Source organism: Tachyglossus aculeatus, chromosome X1, assembly GCF_015852505.1.
Source record: "Tachyglossus aculeatus isolate mTacAcu1 chromosome X1, mTacAcu1.pri, whole genome shotgun sequence".
Taxonomy (NCBI): Eukaryota; Metazoa; Chordata; class Mammalia; order Monotremata; family Tachyglossidae; genus Tachyglossus; species Tachyglossus aculeatus.
In genome coordinates this window covers 60517751-60532299 of record NC_052101.1, presented here as the reverse complement: position 1 = coordinate 60532299, position 14549 = coordinate 60517751, and positions in this window count along the sequence as shown.

Here is a 14549-nt window from a genome sequence, read left to right as displayed (position 1 = left end):
AAGTGCTTAATAAATGCCATTATTATTATTATTTAGACGTAGATTCTTGTTCCAGTAATAGAGCTTAGAGTCGAGGGTGTGGGAATGTCATATACATGTCACTCTAGAGCTTGGTTCTACAGTCAGGCACTAAACAATATAGATCTGACAAAGGATTCAGAATAAATGTGGACTCACTAGATGTCAGGTGCACCTGGTGGAGAATGTGGAATACTAAACTGGTTCCACCACTGGCTCTGCTCTTGGTACTGTGATATTCCACTTGGGAGGGGGAAAATCATTATGGGAATTTTCCTGGCCATTGGGTGCTGGGGAGGAGGGCACAATGACACACATGGGAGAATAAAATGAGGGGATGTTGGGATGTGGTAGAGGCAGAGACCATGGAGATGGGGGAGTGATGGGTTTGTGAAACAGCTGTGGCAAATCAAGATGAGATAGCTAAGGCTAGGAGAAGAAACTGTAAAAGTGTGGCTGAGTGGAATGAAACACTTTCAGTTTTGTATCCCTGGTCATAGAGTCTGGCTCCAATAAGAGAGCTCAGAATGGAGGCAACTCTCAGAGTTGAACTGGGGAAGAGTCATTTAAGTGTCACTCAAGAGCTTGGTCCCAAAGTCAAGCACTTTGTAGATCTCTGACAGAAGAGTGGAATAAATATTGGGTCACTGATGGACGGTGACCTTAGATGTCAAAAACATCAGACAGAGAGTGTCAAATATTGAGCTGGTCCCATCATTCATTCACAATATCCCTCTTGGGAGGGGGGAAAAATCACTATAATGGGAAATTCTTGGCCTTTGGAAATGGGTTGCAAATAAAAGAATGAAAAGTGAGTGGATGTTGGGATGTGGGGGAGGCAGAGACCATGGAGAAAGGGGAGTGAAGTTTATGAGAATGGCCACAGCAAAACAAGATAAGGCAGACTGGACTAGGATGGGAAACTAAAAGTATGCTTGGAGGGGTAGAAAGGGGTAGGGATATGATTAGGTAAAAACACAGAGCTGGCAAGTGTGTCCCGGGGGAATAGTTATGGGAGCTAGCACAGACACAATAGAGAAAATAGGACAAAGGTTGCCCATAGCTCCACCTGCAAGAGGTGATCTAGACTGGACCCAGAAGATGGCCCAACCTGAGAACCATAAAAGGGAGGCAAGAGGAAGAGCTGGGATGACGACAAATGAACCTCTGTGAGGTGACAACGCCGGGCCAAGTGGGGAATATGCAGGGAGAGACGGGACTCGATCTTTGGTATCGTCTGCCTATAAAGCACACCTCTCTGCACAGCTGCTCAAGTAATAAACTTAGATACTGAAGATTGTGTGCTCCTGACCCATGGATCCAAAGTGAGTTTGCCAGGAGACTGGCTAGCTCTGGGGATTCAAGAGTAAGGTCAGCAGGAGTTTGACCAGCTCTGGGGGTCAATTCACTGCCTTCACCTCAGGTAGTTCATGGGCAAGTGGGTCATGGAGCAGGTTGCAGGGCAACAAGTATCATTTACTACATCTTTTCCAAGGAATATACCATTAAGTTAAAGATGTTTTTATGGTAAAACTCATATAGTATCAATATCCAACAAACTGTTTGAAGGGAATCATTTTTTTTTTCCTTTCTGGCAATTTCTAAAACCATAGATAGAAATCCAGGAATAGAGCTACAAATAGAATTCAAGTGTCACTACTGTTCTGATAATGCTTAAGTTCTACCCCAATGGTCATGATTCCATTCCTTATTTTAGAAAATAGTTTATTCATTGTGAAATATAATATTATCAATAAAGATTCAATGTCTTTCCTGTCATATTCCATGAAAGCATTCTTAATGATCCAAGTAAATTTCATATATCACATTCCAACATAGAATCATTAATAAAACCATACTCCTTGAAATAATTGAAATGCAGCAGTAAGGAAGGGCACAAACCACCCATAAAGATCAGGATATAAATTAGCAATTAAGAAACAAGAGTCTAATGGGTATAATGTGCAGATCGAATTCCATGTCAATTCAAATAACATCTCAGTAAGTACTTGCATCACCTGCTCTGATTTAATTTAATGGGAAGACATCAGAAAATGATCACCACTAGAAACAAATATTTTTGTTTACAACACTCATGACCATTTTATCTCCTCTCTTCTTATTTTGATGAGAAAATCCCAAATAACTGACCCTTGGAAGTAGCTGTGACCAAAGAAAGCCAACAACAAAAGCTGGAAATTGGAATTAAAATGTTGGAGCATCAATGTTTCAGCAAAATGTTTTATCACAAAAATATTTCAAACACTTCTTCCAAAAGCATGCTGGTAAGCACAGTTGTCATAGAAACAGATTATGTTCAAATGATATGAGTGATGACTCCCTGCATCTAACTAGATACTCATATCTATTTGAAATAGGGAACAATTGTCAGTCAAAATCCATTACATGTGCTTTAAATCTGCATTGAAAATAATTATTTCCTTTATTTTTGTTGAAGGAATACAAAGCTACTTGCAAAATACTTTGTTACATAAATAAAATATGAAAATGAAGAGTAGAAATCTATTAACTCCTGGGGAAAGGAAATCCTTTGGCTTCAAAGATGACATTAGTCAGTAGAGCTTAATCAGTTGTGGCTACTAAGATTGACAGGCAATCCCTTCCATACAGAATGTATTAAGGAGACCATCCTTTTTTACATTTGCTACCTGCACTGCTTGGGCCATTTCACACTATTAACACTCTTTAAAACTACATAGGACTTTTTTGTATTTAATGAACAATATAACCTATCTAAAGACCCAGATTTAGGTCTAGGCCTTCACCTTCACTGTTGGTTGTAGGTAGCAAGTCTTCATAAAAATTCACTTCTTTGCAAAATAAAACCGAACTGGTAGTAGATATTGTTTGCCCTAATAATAATGGTAGTTGTTAAGTGCTTACTATGTGCCAGGCACTGTACTAAACGCTGGGGTGGATACAAGCAAATCAGGTTGGACAGAGTCCCTGTCCCTCATGGGGCTCGCAGTCTCAAACTCCATGTTACAGATGAGGTAACTGAGCCCAGAGAAATGAAGTGACATTCCCAAGGTCACACAGCAGACAAGTGGCAGAGCTGGGATTAGAACCCATGACCTTCTGATTCCCAAGACTGTGCTCTATCCACTAGGCCGTACTGCTTCTCTAGTTGGTCCTTTATTAATTCTTCCTTAAAGATGGGGCATGGTTACATGACTTCTGACTTACTGTACCTTAGTTTCATCTCTCTCACCATTCATCCTCTGCTCATCCCTCCCTTCTTCCTGGAACTCCCACCCCCTCCACATCCTGCAGACCCCAGCTCTCCCCGTCTTCAAGGCTCTTCTGAAATCACAGCTCCTCCAGAAGACCTTCCCTGATTAATCTCTCGTATCCCTTCCCTATTTCTCTCCCAACTACCATTTCAATACCTCCAAATCACCTATGCACCGGGTACTCAACCCCAACATTGCTTTTGTGTACGGCCATGTCCAACTCAATTTGCTTGTAACCACCCCAACACTTGGTATAGTGCCTGGAAGGAGGCCTTCCCAGACTGAGCCCCTTCCTTCCTCTCCCTCTCTTCCCCCTCTCCATCCCCGCCGCCTTACCTCCTTCCCTTCCCCACAGCACCTGTATATATGTATGTACATATTTATTACTCTATTTATTTATTTATTTTACTTGTACATATTTATTCTATTTATTTTATTTTGTTAATATGCTTTGTTTTGTTCTCTGTCTCCCCCTTCTAGACTGTGAGCCCACTGTTGGGTAGGGACCGTCTCTATATGTTGCCAACTTGTACTTCCCAAGTGCTTAGTACAGTGCTCTGCACACAGTAAGCGCTCAATAAATACAATTGATTGATTGATTGATTGATTGGAACATAGTAAGCGCTTAATATGGTCATCATTATTGAATTGGCCTCCTCACTGGTGTCCCTTCCTCCAGCCTCTCCCCTTTCCAACCTATATTTCACTCTGCTGCTCCAGTCAACTTTCAAAAACATCATTATGCACATTTCTCTCCACTCCTCAAAAACTTCCATTCCTCTCCAGATTAAACTGAAACTCCTGATCATTTTCTGCAAGCTCGTCCCTCTAGACTGTAAGCTTGTTGTGGGCAGGGACTGTGGGCAGGGAATGCGGGCAGGGAATGTCTGTTATATTGTGGTGTTGTACTCCCCCAAGTGCTTAGGACAGTGTTCATCACACAGTAAGTGCTCAATAAATATGATAGAATATTTACACTTTGTCGTTGCCTCCTTCCAACAGTTTTTCTTAGTGTTTGTCTCCCCCTCTAGCCTGTAAGCCCCTTGAGGGCAAAGATCATGTCTACCAACTATATTGTACTCTCCCAAATGCCTCAATACAGTACTCTGCACACACTAAGTGCTCAATAAATATGATTGATTGATCGGTTGAAAGGTGCCTAATACTTTTTTTGTTTGATTTGGTTTGGGGGAAAATTGTCCTGCCCACACAAAACTAAACAAATTCTAAATGCTGTACCCCTTCACCCCACTCGAAACTCACCAAAATCCAAACTTGTTCAAAAAAATCTAGTTTTGTTATATGGCGGTGTTTTTCAAAACTATGAAACACTCATTTTGAGCATGCAAGCATTTGAACAGGGACCCATAATTGAGTTATTTAACCAGGTTATATTTGGCCTTAACTTGAGAGTGTTCCATTTCTTAGTTCTTTACTTCCCAAACTCTTAGTTCAGTGCATTGCACCTAGTGGGGGCTCAATAAATATAAATATTGCTACTACTTGCTATAGTGCTCTGCATATAGTAGTCTCAATAAATGCTTATGAGGATGAATAGCTCTTTAATTAGTTAATTAATTAATGATGGCATTTATTAAGCACTTATGTGCAAAGCACTGGGGAGGTGACAAGGTGATCAGGTTGTCCCACATGGGGCTCACAGTCTTAATCCCCATTTTACAGATGAGTAACTGAGGCTCAGAGAAGTTAAGTGACTTGCCCAAAGTCACACAGCTGACAAGTGGCGGAGCTGGGATTTGAACCCATGACCTCTGACTCCAAAGCCTGTGCTCTTTCCACTGAGCCATGCTGCTTCTCTATTATCAAAACAATTCTTATTGACACAAATTTAACAAATCTTCCTACAAGTAACTTTCTAAATATATTTTGCAAGTTTCTAGTTCCTCGTCTTGCAAAGGAGAAGACCAGGAAGGCTTAACTGACAAGGACCTCACAGAATCTTGTGTGGGCTGTCTTCGGAGGTAAAGAGAATGATGGAGAAAATGCTCTTGAAGACAACACATGGAATAGGGTTGGCACTAATGGTTCTATTGAATACCAAACAAGGAGAGGCATGTGATGTGTAACAAGCTATGCTGAGTACACACCATCCCTTGATCACATAATGGGTGCCATTTTCTGGAAGAAGCATGGCTTGGTGGAAAAAGCACAGGCCTGGGAGTCAGTGGACCCTTTAATGGGGAATAATATTTGTTAAGCACTTCCTATGTTCCAGGAACTGTACTAAGCGCTGGGGTAGATCCAAGCTAATGGGGTTGGACACAGTCCCTCATAGGGCTCACAATCTTAATCCCCAGATGAGGTAACTGAGGCACACAGAAATTGAGTGACTTGCCTAAGGTCACACAGCAGACATGTGGCAACTCATGATTAGAACCCAAGTCCTTCTAACTTCCAGGCCCATGCTCTATCCACTAGGCAGCACTGCTTCCCAGACCTGGGTTCTACTCCCAACTCTGCCAGATGTCGGCTGTGTGACCTTGGACCCACCTCTTAATGTCTCTGTGCCTCAGACTCATCTGTAAAATGGGGATTAAATACCTGCTTGCCCTCTCCCTTAGACTGTGAGCCCCATATGGGATAGGGACTATGTCCAACCTGAGTGTATTGTGTCTATCACAGAGCTTAGTACAGCGCTTGGCACATACTAAGTGCCTAACTAATTCTGCTATTATAATTAGGATTTCATGTGAACTTAGATAATTCATGCATCGGGGTCCTTGCATCAATCAATCAATCAATCATATTTGAGTGCTTAGTGTGTGCAGGACACTGTACTAAGTGTTTGGCAGAGTACAACACAACAATATAACAGATATTCCCTGCCCACAATGAGCTTGTAGTCTAGAAGGAGAGATAGACATTAATATAAAAAAATTACAGATAGGTACGTAAGTGTTGTGGGGCTGGGGTGATGAATAAAGAGGGCAAGTCAGGGCAATGCAGAAGCCGGTGGGAAGAGAGGAAATGAGGGCTTAGTCAGGGAAGGCATCTTGGAGATGTGTCTTCAATAAGGCTTTGAAAGTGGGGAGATTAATCGTCTGTCAGATATGAAGAGAGAGGGTGTTCCAGGCCAGAGGCAGGATGCGGGCAGCACCCAAGCTGCAAAATCTGGCAGCAGGAGCTAAGGAGGAGGATGAGTTGATGCCAAAAATAAAATATAGAAAAAAGTGTCCAGTTCCATCAGAACCAGACAAGGGAAAGGCCAGTGGAAAACCAGACTGCTCAGTCTCCTGACCACCGTAACAGTGAATGGAAATCAATTTTTTTCTCCACTCTAAAATGAGTTTGCTTAATAATTTATGGAGCACTTTGAAATTCTTAGGTATATGTGCTATAAAAATGCAAATACAAAATACTACTATATATCTTCAAGATATTTGGTCATGTTATTTGTACTCTTCTGACAGCTTTTCAGAGATTCCTCTGGTAATTTTTAACTTCTTCCATATTCTGTGAGATAAGGTCATTGACAGGAAGTAGTACTTCACAGTTTTCCACACTGTTGACTGGAAGTGTAATTTCTTGGTATTTCGGAGACAAAATTCCCTTGAATTTCAATGATTATTGAGGGAGCAATGAGTGCAGAGAAGAGAGGCAGCAATGGGAGGAAAAGCCAACTCATGTTCACAAAGAATTGGCATGCTTTCCATATGAGCAAGAGAAAAACAGTTAAGTTGAAATAAATTTACTGGGCATTCAAAATAACAGCAGCTCCCTTTACTTCAAAGCAAGTCCAAAAAGTATAAAACCCTGACACACTGAAACAGCAGAGATTAAAGGGAGAAACTGTGAAGGGCAACATCTGGAGACTCGAATCCTGATTATTGCACAGGCTCAGATCCCAAATTATATGTAAATAAGAATGACATCAATTGTCATTATTGTATTTCAAATAGGCCTTTAAGAAAGGTCCAAAAATGTTTAATTGATCAAATTGTGTTCTATTCACTCACTGATTTGGTTAGCCAGGATTTGCCACTTTTGAGTAAGTGACAAACTACAACTGCTATTTGAAGATTGTTATTATTCATAATGTCAATTATGTCCTCTGAAAAGACAGGGGAAACATGTTATTATCTGGACTTTTAATAAGTGCTTTGCTATGAACATAGGTTTTTCTGCTCACTGTAACAGCAGTCAGAATGAATCTAATAGAGCGAAGGTGTAACTTATTGATGGAATCTAAGCTATTTAAGATACCACAAAATCACAATTTCAAGCTACAGAGCTGCAATTAATTTAGTGGCATTTAGAAATAGTCTGTCCAAGTTACCAAGCAGCAGCATGGCCTAGTGGATAGAGCATTGGCCTGGGAGTCAAAAGGACCTGGGTTCTAAACCCAGCTCTGCTGCTTGTCTGCTGTGTGACCTTGGGCAAGTCATGTGACTTCTCTGTGCCTCTGTGTTACCTGGTCTGTACAATGGGGATTAAGACTGTGAGCCCTCTGTGGGACAGGGACTGTGTCCAACATGATTAACTTGTAGCTATGCCGGTGCTTAGTATAGTACCTGCCACATAGTAAGCATTTAACAAATGCCATAAAATACCTTCATTGTATTCTCCCAAGGGTTAAGTAGTAGAATAGCCCTTTAGTTCAAAGATGATGTGCAGACAGTGAGATTGCATCCATGAATTTGTCTTTGAGAGAGAATCTCTTGCACACTCTGTCAGTGGAAATACACTAGTGCACTTTTTCTGACTCCTTGTCATTGGGGAGAGCATTGTTCAAACACCAGTGATTAAGAGGGGAAAGGTACATCCCACCACCAGCTGGACATGTGCATGAGTTGTTTTTGCTAGACTGATAATGGTCAGAACTCTCTTCAGACTTTTTGGCACCCTGACACAAGAATGAAAGTGCTGCCTCAACCTCCCCCTCCCCCAACCTCCAACGTGCACCTGATGCACTCATACACTACAGGATAATAAAAATAATCATAATTGATGCCATATTCAATATTTTGCAGGTGCTGTTGTTGCATTGCTGCCTCCAGGCAAATCCTGGCTTGACAGTGGCAGTTGTCCTAGTAGTCTTGTGTAAAAAATTATACTGGAATGGCCACACTGGCACTTTGCTTTCCTGGTATCTGACCACCAGAGCAGTGCAGTGTGAGAGGAACTTGGAAGAAATTGGGGTACATGGGGTTAGAGACATCCCTAGGAATAATGGATGGGAAGGGATGAAGTGAGAGGGATCTCAAAGCTCAGTTTTGGGTGCCCATCTATTCTCCATCAAAACTCACTCCCTTGGAGAACTCATTTACTCCCTGGATTCAGCTACTATCTCTATGCTGATAAACTCCCAAAACCTACTCCTCCAGTCCTGACTTCTCTCCTCTGAATCTTGCATTTCCTCCGGCTTCAGGGTATCTACTTGGATATCCTGCCAACACTTCAAACTTGACTTCTCTATACCTCTAGACTGTAAGCTCGTTATGAGTAGGGAAGGTGTCTGCTAATTTTGGTGCACTGTACTCTCCTAAGTGCTTAGTATGGTGCTCTGCACATAGTAAGTGCTCAATAATAATAATAATGATGATGGTATTTGTTAAGCACTTACTATGTGCGAAGCACTGTTCTAAGCACTGGATAAATACCATTGATTGTTGGATTGATTTCCTCATTGTTGGATTGATAAATTGGGGATTAAATACCCCAAAATACCTCTTTCCCCAGCAACTCTCCCCGCCCCGGCTCCCACCCCCACTCATTAATTCATTCAGTTGTATTTAGTGAGTGCTTACTGTGTGCAGAGTACTGTACTAAGCCTTGGGAGAGTACAATATAACAATAAACAGACACATTCCCCGCCCACAAGGAGCTCTCTCCTTCCCACCTCTCTTTCTGTGAGCCCCATGTGGGACAGTGACTGCATCCAACCTGATTATCCTATATCATCCCAGGGCTTAGCACATAATAAGCACTTAAGTATCACAATTATTTTTAACATGTCCAAAACAGAACTCTTCATCTTCCCACCCAAGCAGTCTTCTCACTCTGTGACTTTCCTATCATTGTTGATAACACCATAATTCTCCCTGTCTCACAACCTTGGCATTATTGACTTACTGCTTCAACTTTTATAATAATAGCAACAAGGACAATAATAATAAGAATAATAATGATATTTGTTAAGCACTTACTATGTGCCAAGCACTGTACTAAGCTAAGCACTGGGGCAGATACAAGATAATCATATTTATTGTGCACTTACTGTATGCAGAGCACTAATAAGTGCTTGGGTACTTTGCACACAGTAAGCATTCAGTAAATATTGAATGAATGAATATTTCAGAGTTGGTAGACACAGTCCTTGCCCACAAGGAGGATCAAATTAGACACAGTCCCTGTACCACACGGGCAGTCAGTCTAATTAGGAGGGATTAGGATTTAATCCCCATTTTACAGATGCGGATACAGATATCAAATCCTGTCGGTCCTACCTTCACATCTCTAGGACTCTGTCTTTTGTCTCCAGCCAAACTGCTACTACTCTTGTCCAAGCACTTGTCATATCCAGCTTGACTACTGCATCAGCCTCCTCCCTGACCTCCATGTCGCTCCCCTCTCCAGTCCATATTTCACTCTGCTGCCCAGATAATTTTTCTAGAAAGAAAAAAAGTCATTCTGTACGTCTCCCTACTCCTCAAAAACAGCCAATGGAAATCCATCTAACACCTCACCATTCACTTTAAGATAATCAATCATCTCTCTCCCTCCTACTTTACCTTACCAGTCTCCTAATACAACTCACTTGACTCCTCTATCACCGATTTTACTGGCTTCAACCTCATTTCTCTCACCATTAGCCCTCTTGCTCATGCTCCTCCCTCCGCCCCACCTCTACTGCCTGGAATTACCTTTCCCTTCATATCCAATAGATCACCACTCTCACCATCTTCAAAGCCATTCTAATAATAATAATAATTGTGGCATTTGTTAAGTACGTACTCTGGGCAACACACTGTACTGAATTCTGGGGTAGAAACAAAATAATCAGGTCTGACACAGTCTCTGTCCCACATGGGGCAGAGGGAGAACAGATATTGAATCTCCATTTTTCAGTTAAGGAAACTGAGGCACAGATAAATTAGGTGTCTTGCCCATGGCCACACAGCAGTTTATTATTTATTTTTCTTTTTTCTTCCCATTTTGGTCACCTATGCATCTAAATTTGTACCCTAGAAGCACTTTGCTAACTTCCCCCCACCCCAAAGGCATTCTTGTATATATCCTTATTCTCTGTTGCTTCCCCTACTTGTAATTTATTTTAGTATCGGCCTCCCATACTAGAGTGTAAATTCCTTGAGAGCAGTTAGAATTAATTGCTCTCTCCCAAGCACATAGTACAGTGTTCTGTACACTGTAAGTGCTCAATAAATACCACTGACAGATTATTTTTTACTTACCTGAAGGGCTCAGTTGGTTGCCTTGTCAGGACAAGGGAAAATCACAAATTACATTTACGTTTTTGGAAAAAAGTACCCCACAATATGGTGGTTACAATATATCCACATTTTCAAGAAAAATATTACATGTGAATCTTGAGGCAGGCCTATTTGAAGTGAGAAGAATAATGAGATGAGAACTGACCATAGTGGCCAGTTACTCTTACCCAAAGAGACTCCAGATTCTTTACAAAGTGGGGAAAAGGGAAATTATCTAAAAAAAAAACCCAAACCCCCGTTGTATATCCATGGAATACTGTGATACCCAGAATCCCTCGCTTTGTTATGATACCTAGAATTCCTTGCTCTGCTTTCTGTTCATGCGCCATATATTTCTAACTGCGCCACACTTATGTAGGCCTTAGATAAGCCTTTGGCAAGCGGCCACCTTCTGTCCGGTTCTGTATAAAAGCCCGCCCTATACCTGTTGCGGTGCGGATGCTCCACAGATCTCCCGTGGAAGGGGCCTGTCCTTGCACCAGGACCTCAACCGGCCGCCACAAGATTAAAGGTGATATGAACCCCATTGCAAAGGCTCCTTTCTCTTTCTTCGGTCTCGCCGAATCCGGAATGAATCTGCTTGGAGCTAAGCTCGTGCGTTACACCCGTATTAAGCATTTTTAAATGGCCAAATCTTCCAGATACCAAAAAATAAAATACACATCTTTTCTATTGAGATATTGAGTGTGCTAAATCAATTCAAGTAGACCAAGACAGAATTAGGAAGGATTCATAAATAATTAACAAGTTAATTTGTGCAGTGAAAACATTAACAAATAACAAAATTAAATTTTTTTCAAGTTTAACCCTAATTTGTGAAATGATGCAGTGGGTAAAATTAAGGTTAAATTGGGTGAAACCCGTAAAACTCCATACCCTAATTATGAACAAGGAGGGACAGAGTTACATGGTCTTCAGCTGTGGATGCCACTGTGAAGATTTGATTTCCTTACAGTAAAACAAAGTTCATTTGTAAAGTCTCAAAATACTCAGGATTTGACAAATCCTTTACTTCTCACCCTGATGCAACTGGGGCAAATGAATTACTGCTAATGGAAATTAGCCCTAGAGCCTTAAGTGGTATGAATTCCAGGGCAACAACTGGAATAGTTCATAGGGTTCAACTATCATCTCTATGCTGATGACACCCAGATCTACATCTCTGCCCCTGCTCTCTCCCCCTCTCTCCAGGCTCGCATCTCCTCCTGCCTTCAGGACATCTCCATCTGGATGTCTGCCCACCACCTAAAGCTCAACATGTCGAAGACTGAACTCCTTGTCTTCCCTCACAAACCTTGTCCTCTCCCTGACTTTCCCATCTCTGTTGACGGCACTACCATCCTTCCCATCTCACAAGCCCGCAACCTTGGTGTCATCCTCGACTCCGCTCTCTCATTCACCCCTCACATCCAAGCCGTCACCAAAACCTGCCGGTCTCAGCTCCGCAACATTGCCAAGATCCGCCCTTTCCTCTCCATCCAAACCGCTACCCTGCTCATTCAAGCTCTCATCCTATCCCGTCTGGACTACTGCACTAGCCTTCTCTCTGATCTCCCATCCTCGTGTCTCTCTCCACTTCAATCCATACTTCATGCTGCTGCCCGGATTATCTTTGTCCAGAAACGCTCTGGACATATTACTCCCCTCCTCAAAAACCTCCAATGGCTACCGATCAATCTGCGCATCAAGCAGAAACTCCTCACCCTGGGCTTCAAGGCTGTCCATCACCTCGCCCCCTCCTACCTCACCTCCCTTCTCTCCTTCTACAGCCCAGCCTGCACCCTCCGCTCCTCTGCCGCTAATCTCCTTGCCTGTCCCGCCGTCAACCCCCGGCCCACGTCCTCCCCCGGGCCTGGAATGCCCTCCCTCTGCCCATCCGCCAAGCTAGCTCTCTTCCTCCCTTCAAGGCCCTACTGAGAGCTCATCTCCTCCAGGAGGCCTTCCCAGACTGAGCCCTTTCCTTCCTCTCCCCCTCGCCCCCCTCTCCATCCCCCCATCTTACCTCCTTCCCTTCCCCACAGCACCTGTATATATGTATATATGTTTGTACATATTTATTACTCTATTTATTTATGTATTTTACTTGTACATATCTATTCTATTTATTTTATTTTGTTAGTATGTTTGGTTTTGTTCTCTGTCTCCCCCTTTTAGATTGTGAGCCCACTGTTGGGTAGGGACTGTCTCTATATGTTGCCAATTTGTACTTCCCAAGCGCTTAGTACAGTGCTCTGCACACAGTAAGCACTCAATAAATATGATTGATGATGATGATGATATGAAAGCTAGATTGCTATTCTGAACATAAAATTGTTTATTTTTTTTTAAAAATGGCCTAGTATATCTTTTGTGGTTTTCTCTAAGGATCTGTAATTCGGAATCGAGGTGCAACATGGTCTAGTGGATAGAGGACAGGCTTGAGAGTCAAGAGGACCTGGGTTTTAATCCCAGCTTTGCCACTTGTCTACTGTGTGACCTTGGGCAAAACACTTAACTTCTCTGTGCCTCTCTTACCTTATCTGTAAAATGGGAACAAAGACTGTCCAATCTGAGTATCCTGTATCTACATCAGTGCTTAGTACAGTGCCTGGCATACAGTAAGCACTTAAATACCATTTTTAAAAAAATGATTAAGCCCAGTGGGAGTCAGTGGAGGATATTGGTGGAATAAGAGAAAAAGATTTGGGGCAGGTGGAAAAAGTGTGTCCATATGGTCTTTCAATCTCTTTTTTGTAATTTTTAGAATTCCTAGAGTTGTAACGATGGGGTAAGTGGAAATTAAGAGGAGCAAAGAATTGTATTTTTCCAAGGCTTTCAAACCTATGTAATGTGAACTTAATATGGAAGAAGACAGGAGGGTTCAACCACAGGGAGACTGATGACCTTAGTGGAAGTAGAATAGTCATGACCTTCCTCTTTGGTGAACAGATAAGCCTGTCTCCTGATCCCTTTATAAACTTTGCCACCACTCCCACTGAAGTTTTAATTTTTTTTTCCAGTTCCCACCCTTTATGTACACCCATTCCCACTCCCAAATATATCCTCTGAAAGTCCTCAATTGCCCCTATGGCCCACTTGCACTCCTCCCGACCAGGTGTTTTTAAGTTAATGAAAAAAAAGCCAACAAAAACCATCCCTCCTCCCTATTCCTCCCTCCCTCACCCCATCCATCCGGACTTAATCAGGGATCACGCAGTTATGGTAGTCTCAAGGCCCCTTAATGAGTAGGGCCTGATTGATGCAGGAGATCATAGGCTTTAAACCCAAGATTTTGGAATTACAGGGGGCCCAAATGACTTTACCAACACAGGGGCTGCTAGGAGCGTTATGAAGATCATGGTTTTCTCCCAACAGCTTTCACAAAGAAGAGTGCATTGCCATTGGTCGGCTTTTAAAGGTGACGCTGCCCTTTAAATAGCAGGGAATGGGGCAGCAGTGAACTCTCAGTGAACTCTTTGATAAATCCCCTACTTCAAGCTCAGTTAGCCCACCCAAGGGGTAGTGATTAGCACTTATCAGTGCTAGTCACTACCCTTAGCTCTTCATCTCCTAGAAGCGGCTGGTTGATTAGTTGGTTGGGAAAGGCCATTAAGCTGATAAGGAAAGGAAGGGTGGAAAATGTGTTTACCGACTAAGGGGTGTAATAGTAGGAATAGTATTAAGCCCTTACTGTATGCAGATCACTTTACTGAGAAGCAGCATGGCTCAGTGGAAAAGAGCACGGGCTTTGGAGTCAGAGGTCATGGGTTCAAATCTCGGCTCTGCCAATTGTCAGCTGTGTGACTTTGGGCAAATCACTTACCTT